This window comes from Equus quagga, chromosome 2 (genome assembly GCF_021613505.1).
Source record: "Equus quagga isolate Etosha38 chromosome 2, UCLA_HA_Equagga_1.0, whole genome shotgun sequence".
Classification (NCBI taxonomy): domain Eukaryota; kingdom Metazoa; phylum Chordata; class Mammalia; order Perissodactyla; family Equidae; genus Equus; species Equus quagga.
The window spans coordinates 29,788,924-29,799,531 of record NC_060268.1 but is presented as its reverse complement, the minus strand read 5'-3'; the positions used below and the strand labels follow the sequence as shown (position 1 = coordinate 29,799,531).

The 10,608-nt window shown below is 33.4% G+C and overlaps 1 pseudogene; it reads left to right on the top strand.

Moving 5' to 3' along the window:
- The first annotated feature begins 697 nt into the window (after positions 1 to 697).
- On the top strand, positions 698 to 1,643 carry LOC124235095 (olfactory receptor 4F3/4F16/4F29-like; annotated as a pseudogene).
- The last annotated feature ends 8,965 nt before the right edge of the window (positions 1,644 to 10,608 follow it).

Here is a 10,608-nt window from a genome sequence, read left to right as displayed (position 1 = left end):
AGTGTTGAGGCCAGTTTAGAGCTTTGTAATTATGAAAATTTGTGTGGAAACTAGAGACACCTGGAATAGCATTGAACATGATAAAAACATGGTGAAAAACACTGATTGTTCTATTTTTTATTAGAGTCCACATACTTCCCCTGTTCTACTTATACTTGCACACTCTCCAATTTGACATATACCAGTCTCAATCTACAGCCTATCCTAAGTCACATGTCTCAGTCACTTCTCACTCCAGGTGAACATCCATTTGTTTATCATGTTTTCCTCTCATCCCTACTTTCTGTCAACTAATAGTGAAAGCAAACTGGAATGATGAGAATATACATAAAAGCAAGATGGAATATGTTGGAAATGAGAAAAGTCGATATCATAAGTCATTTAAACAGCTGATGAATGACATAGACCTCATTAATCTTTTGGTTTTGCTTAATCTGTTAATTTGAGAACAGAATATTGCAGTAAAGGTGTTGATAATAGGTAAAATATGTTGCAGCTCACACATTGTAATGATACTATGTTGATTTTTGGTTCTTGTTTTCACATATTTGAGAAACTGTATAACTATACGCTTTTCATTCCTGATGAGGACATTGAAACATCAGTAATTCTATGACATATTATCATCTGCATAATCACAATTTCCTCCATGTTTTCTTAAAACGTAATTTCAGCAGCGGCCCAGTTAGCTGGATCAATGCACGGAAGGACTCATTCGGTTGTGTCTGAGTTTCTGTTTGCTGGGACTCATTCATTCAGGGGAGATGCACTTTCTCCTCTTGGTGTTCTCCTCTGTGCTGTATGTGGCAAGCATGACTGGAAATCCTTATTGTGTTTTCTGTGATCACTGGTTCTCATTTACATTCTCCGATGTATTTCCTCTTGGCTAGTCTCTCCTTCATTGACTTAAGAGACTTCTCTGTCTCTTCACCCAAGATGGTTTATGAGCTTTTCAGAAAACATAAACTCATTTACTTTGGAGTTTGCATTGCTCAGATCGTCTTCATCCATGTCATCGGTGGTATGGAGATGGTGCTGCACATAGCCGTGGCCTTTGACAGATGTGTTACCCTATGTAAGCCTCTCCACTATCAGACTACCATGAGCCCATGAATATGCATTTTGATCTGGCTGCTGCCTGAACCCTTGGAGTCAGTAACTCACTGTTCCAACTAGCATTTATTGTTAATTTATCTTTCTGTGGTCCTAACATATTGGACAGCTTTTACTATGATCTTCCTTGCCTCCTCAGACTTGCCTGTACAGATACCTACACATTACAGTTCACAGTCACTGTCAACAGTAGGTTTATCTGTGTTGGTTCTTTTTGTATTCTTCTCATCACCTACATTTTCATCCTGGTAACTCTTTGGATACGTTCCTCAGTAGGTTCATCCAAGGTCCTCTCCAATTTGTCAATTCACATCACTGTGGTCCTTTTGTTCTTTGATCCGACCATGTTTGTCTCTGCACGGCCATATCCCAATTCACAGATGGACAAGTTTCTTGCTATTTTTGATGCAGTTCTCACTCCTTTTCTGAATCCAATCATCTATACATTCAGGAATAAAGACGTGAAGACAGCAATGAAGAGAGTATGCAAACAGTTTGTGACTTACAGGAAGATACCATACACTATATGATTCAGCCACCTCACTAACCATGGAGTAGCCTTTTGTTTCTATCTTTGATATTTTAAATTCAGAAACTTTGAGGCATTAAATAGTGACTTGAGTATTATAATATCTGAAACATAATTATTATCTGACAAATGTATTTATGCCTTGTGAAGACTCAGACATGAAAACACTATACCTCTTTATCTATGCAAGTCTCATTTAAATTCTTTCAGCAATGTCATGTAGTTTTCAGTGAACGGGTCTTGCATATCGTTTTTGAGATTTATCACTAAGTATTTCAATTTTTATTGCTGTTTTAAATGATATTTGTTGTTTCAATTTACAATTTATATTTTTGCGAAAATATAGAAATATAAAAGATTTTTTGTTTATTGACATTGCATCTTGCGAGTTTCCAAAATCTATTACCTCTACTAGTGTTTTATACAGTAAGTACGATTTTCTTCATAGATGATCATGATGTCAGCTAATAAAGACATTTTACTTCTTTTATTCTAGTATGGATCTTTTTACTCTTTTTTGTTGCCTTATTATTGTACTTGCTAGGTCAAATGGTGCAATGCTAAATAGACGTGTTTAGAGTGGACAACCTTGACTTGTTCCTTCTCTTATGAGAAAAGCATGCAGTCTTTCATCATTAAGTATGATGCTAACTTAAGTATGATGTCATAGATGCCTTTTATTAAGCTAAGGAAGTTCCTTTCTATTAAGTTTGCTGACAGCTTTTAAAATCAGGAATGCATGTTGGACTTTGTAAAATGCTTTTTCAAGTTTAGTATCAGGGTAATGTGTGCCTCTTAGAATGTATTTCTTCATTGTAATTTTATGGAAAGAGATCTTCAGAATTGATATGTCTTCTTTCTTAAATCTTTGGTAGAATTCACCAGGGAAGTCATCTGGGCCTGGAGTTTTCTCTGTGGGAAGGTTTTTGACTATAAATTCAATTTTTGGTAGTTTATGCTTTCCAAGAAACTTATACATTCATTTATGTTGTCAAATTTATTGGAATAAGTGGTTCTTAATATTCCCAATTCCTTATGAAAGACCGGTAAGACCTGAAACATATTCATCTCCTCACTCTGAATATTGGTAGCTTGTGTCTTTTCTCTTTTTGATCTTATCAGTGTGGCTAAAGGTTTTTAATCTTTTTTGATTTTCTCAGAGAATCAGATTTTCATTTCATTGATTTTTCTCTATTTTCTCTGCTTTCTATTTTTTAATCTCTGCTCTCATGGTTTATATTTATATTTTTCTCCTTCTTTTGTTTGCAATGTACTTTCTTTTTCTAGTTTCTTTAGATGGAAACAATAGTTATTCATTTGAGACTTTTATTCTTTTCAATATAAGCATTTAGTTTTATTGATTTCCCAATAAGCATTGCTTCAATTGCATCACATACATTTTCATATATCCTGTTTTCTTTTCAGTCAGATCAAAATAATTTCTGAGTATCCTTTTAATATCTTTAACCTGCATTATAATTCTTTTTGAAAATTACCAGCTATTATTTTGTTATTGAGTTTAATTTGTTTTCATCATAGGCAATTACCTACTTTGTATGATTTGAATACTTCTAAATTTATGGAGACACGAGACTTGTCTTATGGTTCATGAGACAGCAGGTTTCTATCTCACCTCATATTGAGCACAGAACCACCTGCAGATCCTGGTCCTTTGGGACAACTCAGAACATAGGAAAAGGGAGGGCGTTCTGTTACAACTCACGCTGCTCTGGGAGGTTGCAAGTAAGATGAGAACTTAGGTTTTTCTCTAGAAAGAAGGGAAGGAAGCAAATGGGGCCTAATTCCTAGAATTCAGACTCTCCTTTGTCATATGTCTATCTTGCTCATACAAAGTGCCAAAAAATTGGAAGACCTCAGTCTTTTGGGTCAGCTAGCAAAACAGAAAAGGGGTAGGTGTCCTCTTACAGCTGGCACTGTTCTATGTACTTGAGAAAAATCACAGAACTGAGGCTTTTCCTCTTGAATGGAGGACAGGAAGTAAAGGAGCCTTGTCTCCAGCCTTAAGGCAAATGTTCTGAGGAGTTGCTCTTTATCTTGCTTCATACTAAGCATTGATAACTGATGAAGGTCTCTCCCAGTTAAAACCAGTCTATTAAGACAGGGAGAGAAGGCTGCTTCTTCACAAGCACAGAAAACAAAACAAAACTAGAAGAAATTTAAAGAATCATGGAACGTGACACTATTCAAGAAGAAAGCAAATTCCCACAACCAATCCAAAAGAAATGGAGATCTGGAATTATCTGCAAAGAATTAAAAATAATCATCCTAAAGAAGGTCAATGAGTTAGAAAAGAACAGGATAGACAATTAAAGGGTATCAGGAAAGCAAATGAGAGCAAAATGAAAATATCAACAAAGATATAGATATAATGGAAAAAAGAACCAAGAAGAAATCTTGGAGCTAAAGAATAGAATATCTGATCTGATAAGTTCATTAGTGGGATTCAAAGGCAAACTTGATCAAGCAGAAGAATCAATTATCTTCAAGATAGGTCATTTGAACTTATCTGGTCAGAGAAGCAAAAAGAAAAAAAGAATAAAAAAGAGTGAGGAAAGCCTCAAAGACTATGGAATCACAACAAGCAAACCAATATATGCATCATGGAAGATCCAGAAGGAGAACAGTGAAAGATAAAGAGGAAGAAATTGTATTTAAAGAAATAATGGCTGAAAATTTCCCAAATCTGCAGAAGAATATGGATATCCAGAATCCTCAGGCTCCAAGGACTCCGAATAGATTCATATTAAAGAGATAATACACTGAGACACATTATAACCACATTGTCAAAAGCCAAAGACAAAGAGAATTTTGAAAGGAGCAAGAGAAAAGTAACTCATCTTATACAAGGGAGCCCCGATAAGACTGTCAGTAAATTTTTCAGCAGAAAGCTTGAAGGCCAGAAGACAATGGGGTGATATATTCAAAATGATGAAAGAGAAAATCTGCTAAGCAAGAATACTACACCTGGCAAAGCTTTCTCTCAAAAATGAAAAAGAGATAGACTTTCCCAGACAAAGAAAAGGTGAGGGAGTTCATCAAAACTTAATCTACCTTACAAGAAAGGTTAAAGAGAATTCTTCAAGCTGAAACAAAAGTATATGAATTAGCATGATGAAAAATATGAAAGTATAGAACTCATTGGTAAAGGTAAATATATAGTTGAATACAAAATATACTAATACTGTAATGGCAGTGCATAAATCACTTTCAATCCTATCAAAAAAGATAAAAGGCAAAAGTAATAAAAAAAGTTAACTAGAATAACTTAATGGATACACAAAATAAAAAGATTTAAATTGGGAAATTAATAACATAAAATGTTTGTTGGGGAGGGAGACGTGAAAGTGTAGAATTTTTGTATATGATCAAACTTAAGGTGTTATAAGCTTAAAATATTCTATTATAACTGCAAGATATTTTATGTAAGCCTCATGGCAAACACAAATGAAAAACGTGTATCAAGTATGCAAAATATAAACAGGACAGAATCAAAGCACACCACTACAAAATAAATAAACATCCAATCACAAAGGAAGATAATAAGAGATAAAAAAAAGGAACAAAAGAACTACAAAACAGTCAGCAAACAATTATTAAAATGGTAATAATAAGTTCTCACCTATCTATAAATACTTTAAACATAATGGACTAAATTATCCTACCAAAAGATATAGAATGACTAAGTGGAAAAGAATCAAGATCCAACTCACTTTAGCTTTAAGGACAGCCATAGGCTAAAAGTGGAGACGGAAAAAGATATTCCATGCAAATGGTAACCAAAAGAGAGTGCAGGAGTGGTTATTTTTATGTCAGAGAGAACAGACTTAAAATCAAAAATTGTCACACGAGACAAAGAAGGGCATTATATGATAATAAAGGAGTCAGTTCATTAAGAGGATACAACAATTGTAAATACATATGCACCCAACAATGACCACCTAAATGTATAAAATGTATATTGACAGATCTGAAGGGAGAAATAAATAGAAATAATGTAATAGTAGGGAAGTTCAATACCCTACTCTCAACAATGGATACATCATTCAGATGCAAATCAATAAGAAAACAATGAATTTGAACAATTGTGGAAACCAAGTGGACCTAAGAGACATATACAGAAATTTACGTCCAATTGTAACACAATAAACATCCTTGTCAAGTGCACACAGAACATTCTCTAAGATAGATCTTGGAGATACTTGCTTCAAACAAGTCTTAACAAATTTAATAAGACTGAAATAATTTCAAGTATCTTTTCTGACCACAATGGTATAAATCTATAAATCAATAACAGAAGGAAAATTGGAAAATTCACAAATACGTGGAAATTAAACAACTCACTGCTGAAAAACCAATGGATCAGAGAAGAAATCAAAAGGGAAATAAAAGTAATTAAAAGGGAAATAAAGTAAGCTGAGACAAACAATAAAGTGAAAAGGAAACACAACATACCAAAACTTGTGGAATGCAACATAAACAATTCTAAGAGGGAAATTTGTAGTGATAAATGTCTACATTAAGAAAGAAGAAATATCTCAGATTAATAACCTAACTTTACACCTCAAGGAAGAAGGAAAAGAAGAAAAAACTAAGCCCAAAATTAGCTGAAGGAAGAAAATAATAAGATTAGAGTAGAAACAATTGAAACGGAGATAAGAAAAATAATGGAAAAGCTAAAACTAACAGGTATTTCCTGTAAAAGATGAATGAAATGTAGAAACATTTTGCTAATCTAATAAGAAAAAAAAAACAGAATACCCAAATAAATAAAATTATAAATGAAAGAAGAGACATTACAAATGATACCACAGAAATACAAAGGATCATAATGATTACTAAGAAAAATTATATGTCAACAAATTGAATCACCTGGAAGAAATGAACAAATTCCTAGAAATGTATGACCAATAAGACTGAATCATGAAGAGATAGAAAATCTGAACAGACCATTAATGAGTAAGGAGATTAAATTAGTAATCAAAAACTTTCCAACAAAGAAAAGCCCAGGATCAAATGGCTTCATGGTCAGTTCTACCAAACATCTACAGAGGAAGTAACGTAAATCACTCTCAAACTCTTACAAAAAATTGAGGAGGAGTGAACACACCAAAACTCATCTTTTGAGGACAGCATTACCCTGATACCAAAGCAAGCCCATGATACTACAAGAAAAGGAAACTACAGGCCAATAATCCTGACAAATGTAAATGTAAAAATCTTCAACAATATACTAGCATACCAAATTCAACAGCACATTAAAAGATCATACACCGTAATCAATTTGGTTTTATCTAGGATGCAAGGATGGTTCAACATATGCAAATCAATAAATGTGATATATCACATTAGCAGAATGAAGAAGAAAATTAATGTGATCACCTCAATAGGTACAGAAAAAGCATTTGACAAAATGTAATATTGTTTCATGATAAAGACTATGAACAAATTACATGTAGAAGAAATATACTTCAACATAGTAAATGCCATATAGGATAAGCTTACATTCAACATCATACTCAATAGTGAAAAGGTGAAAGCTTTTCCTCTAAGATCAGGAACCAGACAAAGATGACTGCTCTCCATTTTTCAACATAGTACTGGAAGTATTAGTCAGAGCAATCTGGTGAGAAAAAGAAATAAATTACATCCAAATCAGGAAGGAAGAAATAAAATTGTCTCAGCAGATGGCATGACATTATTTGAGAAAACCCTAAAGACTCCACCAAAAAACTGTTAGAAGTAATAAATGAGTTCAGTAAAGTTGCAAGACAGAAAATCAACATAATCGGTTGCATTTCTTTACACTAACAATGAACTATTTGAAAAATAAATTAAGATAACAATAACTTACAATGGCATCGAAAAACACGAAACACCTCGGAGTAAATTTAACCAAGGATGTGAAACATCTGTATGCTAAAATTTAAACGATGACGAAAGAAATTGAAGAAGATCCAAGTAAATGAAAAGATATTCTGTGTTCAAGGATTGGAAAAATTAATATTGTTAAAATGTCCACACTCCACAAAGTGATCTATGAATTCAGTGAAATTCTTATCAGAATTCCAATGGCATTTTTCACAGAAATAGAACAAACATTCTTAAAATCCCTATGGAACCACAAGGGCTCTTGAATACCCAAAGCAATCTCGAGCAAGAAGAACAAAACTAGAGGCTTAACACTGCCTGATTTCAAATGTTACAGAGATATAGTAATCAAAACTGTATGATATTGGTACAAAAACAGACAAATAGACCAACTGACTAGAATAAATAACTCAGAAATAAATCCACAGATATATTGTCAATTAATTTTTGATAAAGTCACTAAGAACATACAATTGGGGAAGGATCGTCTCTTCAATAAATGGTGTTTGGACATTCAATATCACATCCAGAAAAATGAAATTGGATCCTTGTCTCACAACATACATAAAAATAAACTCAAAATGGATTAAAGACTTAAACATAAACTCTAAAACTACAATAGGAAAATATAGGGGAAAATCTTGTTTTTCATTTGTCTGTGCAATGATTTCTTTTAAACGACACTAAAAAAAACACAAAATAAAAGCAAAAATAGATGAGTGGGATTGTATCTAATTAAAAAGCTTCTGCACAGTAAAGAAAACAATCAACAGAGTGAAAAAGCAACTCATGGGATGAGAAAAAAAATACAAACCATAAGTCTAATAGGGGTTAATATACCCTAAATGTATAAGGAACACCTACAATTAAACAGAAAGAAAATAAATAACCCGATTAAAAAATAGGCAAAGGACTTAAATAGATACTTCTCAAAAGAAGACTTACAAATGGTCAACAAGTTTATGAAAAGGTGCTTAACATCACTAATCATCAGTGAAATGCAAATCAAACCACAATGAGATATCACTTCATACTTGTTAGAATGACTATTATAAAAAACGCAAAGGACAACAAGGTTTGCAAGGATGAGGAGAAAGGGGAACACTTGTATACTGTTGGTGGGAACGTAAATTGGTACAGCCATCATGGAAAACATTATGGAGGTTTTTCAGAAAATTATAAATAGAACTACTATATCCATATCTTGAAAAGATATCTGCATTCACTTATTCATCACAGCATTATTCACAATACCATGATATGAAAACCACCTAAGTGTTTGTTCATGGATAACAAAACTGTGACATAAATATATATGTACATCAATCACATTGATATACACACCCACATATACAATGGAATATCATTAAGCTTTTAAAAAGAAGGAAATCTTGTTAGTTGTGACAATATGGATGAACCAGGAGGATATTGTGCTAGGTGAAATGAGCCAGGCACATAAAGATGAATACTGTATGATCTCACTTATATGTGGAATCTAGAAACTTTGAACTCATAAAAGCAGAGAGTAGAATGGTGATGACCAGAGTTGAAGGGCAGGGGAAATGGGCAGACATTGGACAATGGGTGCAAAGATCCAGTTTTATAGGATGAATAAGTTCTGGAGACCTAACGTACTTCAGGGTGACTATAGTTAATGCCATTGTATTGTAAAAATAAAATTTGCTAAAAGAGTGAGTAGAAGTTAAGTGTTCTCACCACAGATACAAAAAGAGGTAACTATGTAAGGTGATGGATATATTATTAGCTTATATATTATAAGTTTCACAATGTTTATGTATCTCCACATGCCATGTTGTACAATTTAAATATATACAACTTTTAATTCCAATTATACCTCAATAAAATGGAAAAAAGTAAACATACTGAATTATGAGACAGGGAATGTTTAAAAAGTTACTTTAAAAGATGCTGAATATCATTCATCATTAGGGATTTGTAAAATAAAACAACAATAAGATACCACTGCACATCTATCAGAATGGCTAAAATTCAAAACACCCACACCCGTAAATGCTTGTGAGGATGTGGAGCAAGAGGAACTCTCATTATGTGCTGATGAGTATGCATAATGGTGTAGCCACTTTCAAAGACAGTTTGACAGTTTCTTACAAAATTAAATATACTCTTACCATACCATCCATCAGTGATGCTCCTTTGTATTTTCCCAAAGTAGTTGAAAATTTATGTCCACACAAAAACCTACACATGAATGTTCATAGCAATTTTATTCATAATTGCCAAAACTGGAAGCAATCAAGATGGCTTTCAATAGGTAGATGCATAAGCAAACTGTGGGCATCCATACAATGGAATATTACTCAGTGCTAAAAAAAGGTGAACTATCAAGACACTCAATGTTATGGAAGAAACTTAAAGACATTATTAAGTGAAATAAGCTAATCTGAAAAGGCTACATACTGCATGATTCCAACTATGTGACATTCTGGAAAAGGCAAAACTATGGAGATAGGAGAAAGATCAGTGGTTGGGAGGACAGAGGGAGGGATAAACAGGTGGAGCACAGGGCATTTTTAAGGCAGTGTAACTTTTCTATATGTTGCTGTAAGGATGGGTACACGTCATTATACATTTGTTAAACCTATAGAATCTGCAACACCAACAGTGAACACTCATGTAAACTATGCACTTTAGTTAATAATGATGTGACAATGTTCTTCATTGATTGTAACAAAGCATAGCATTGAAATGTTGATGGTGGGGGGAGTTTGGGGGTGAGGGTGTGTTGGAGGTTACATGGGAACTCTTTACTTTCTGCCCACTTTACTGCAGCCTAAAACTATCATAAAAATAAAGTATATTAATGAAAAGACCACAAACAAAAGACTCAGTTGGTAAACAATGCTCAAGTTCATGGTAGGAAGTATCACTAGAAGTGGGGATAGATAATGACCCAAACTCTTGTGCTGTTTTTATTCTATAAGTCACCAACTTTCTGATGCAGTTTTCAAAATTTGGTGGCCCCAAATTTAACCATGTGTCACTAGAAATAATATTTATCTGGGGGAAAACTTAAATATTTCTTTTGCTTAAGTTAC